We start from the raw sequence: 1,849 nt of genomic DNA, 5'->3' as shown, positions 1-1,849 counted from the left end.
GGAACCAACTTCCAAGGGAAGTGGTGCTGGCCCCTACCCTGGGGGTCTTTAAGAAGAGGCTGGATGCCTACCTGGCTGGACTCATTTGAGTCCCGTTTCTCTTTTTGGGGTTTTTTGTTGTTCTCCCGCCCTGGCGGGGGGTCGGGCTAGAAGATCTACTAGGTCCCTTCCGACCCTTAATCTATGAATCTATGAATCTATGAAAACCTCAAGAGACTGTTTCTCTTGTTACATTTTGATCCAAAACTTTTCACCATGTCTGAACGATGTGCAAAGGATAGTTGGGCACTGGTTGGGGGGGGGAGGGGCTAGGAAGACTTGGGATTTGTTCCTAGATTTGCCATAGTCCTCAGTCAAGAACAAATTGCCCAGGGTACCCCGCACACAGGAACACACTTTCTGGCCCATTTGTGTAGGGAGGTTGCAGCAGTGAGCACCACTACTTGTTGTATAATGGAGACCTTCTTCTTCTTCTTTACCAAGTCCCTTTTGAACACCCTCACTCATGCCTCTCATTGATTGGTTCCACAGTAAGACTGACCATACAAGACAACGGGCAGTTCCCAGTCCAGCTAAGCCTTAATGTTCATGCATAATTTTGATAGATGCATGCACAATGCTTTAGCACAGATTCATGGCCTGGTGGAAGAGGGAGCCTGGGTGCTCACACTCTGCAGGATGAAGCCCGATGTTCTTCTAAATCTCAGCTCTCTTTTCCATTTGTGATGCATCAGGCTGGAGCCAGGCGATAAGCTGGAGTTTGTTGCAATGTTCGAAGCCAGGAGACTGCAGAGTTACCTGATCCATTCCCCCTTCCCCAACCTGCCAACTTAGCCATAAAGGGTGCATCCAAATGAGCACGCACTTGTGGTGCCTCAAACCTGCATCCTGGTGCCAAAATTTGATGTCCCAGTATAAAAAATAAATAAATAAATAAAACCACCACACAAAGCAGTGTGATGCACATGGCTGCAACGTGCACCACCAGAAATGGAGCCTGGCCATCCAGAGCCACTCTCTGGTTGCCAGCCAGGCTCCATGTGGCTGGAATGGTGCTGCTGGTGCCCTGAGAGGCCCCCCAGGATCCAAGGTAAGGCTGCTGGGGCCAGCTCTGTGCTGGTTCCAGCTTCCCCTACCCCACCTGGGACAATTTGACATGCACCAAAGCACAGGTGTAGGGGCATGCCTTGGGGCACAAAGCAGCAGCACAAATGTGTTCCACTGCTTTTAATGCCCCTGGAAATATATGCCTCTTCATGTGGAGATGCTCCCAAAGATAGCAGCTTCAAGAAGAGGAACCTGGGTTGCCAGCAAGGTTGGACCGAGATGGAAATGCATGTTAGACAGAGTTGGCAAGCTGTTTCCTCAGTGCCCCAGTCTACAGGCTAGCAATCACTGCCAAGGGAAACACATGCAGTGGGCTCTCCTTCCCCAAGGGTAATGCCCAATGACCACTTCTGGCACTTGACCTTCCCCTGTGGGCCATTTGAATGAGAAAAAGGCAGCAAGCTAACTGCTCCTTCCAGAGAAGGCCAATAGGGTTAGACCATCAGAACAGAAGAGACCCGACCCAACTGCTTTACCCAATCTGTGTCTGTGGGTTATAACTTGCCAGGGCACCATGTCATGGAAGCCTTAGAATCCCCACCCCTTTCTTTTCTCAATCAGCTTCCCATATGTGAAGTGCTGCTCTCTCATGCCACAGGATCGCAGGAGCATCCGTCACAGACTAGATGCAGGATAGGGCCCTGATGTGATACCTGTGTATTATCACCTCTGTGAGGGTTGCAACAGAGGCTGTGTTCATTCCAGGTGTCCCAAGTCCCCTGGGAAGGCTTACATGAGAGTA

General features: G+C 50.5%; 1 protein-coding gene across 2 annotated transcripts in view; it reads left to right on the top strand.

Annotated features, from left to right (window-relative positions):
- LOC109297737 (CMRF35-like molecule 4) overlaps window positions 1-1,849 on the top strand; it is a 12,690-nt gene that overhangs the window by 4,424 nt on the left and 6,417 nt on the right. The window lies entirely within an intron of this gene.

The sequence above is a fragment of the Gavialis gangeticus genome, unplaced genomic scaffold, assembly GCF_001723915.1.
Source record: "Gavialis gangeticus isolate Ggan-Ray unplaced genomic scaffold, GavGan_comp1, whole genome shotgun sequence".
Lineage (NCBI taxonomy): Eukaryota > Metazoa > Chordata > Crocodylia > Gavialidae > Gavialis > Gavialis gangeticus.
Note: the sequence above shows the minus strand (reverse complement) of the source record. Positions and strands in the feature narration are given on the sequence as shown.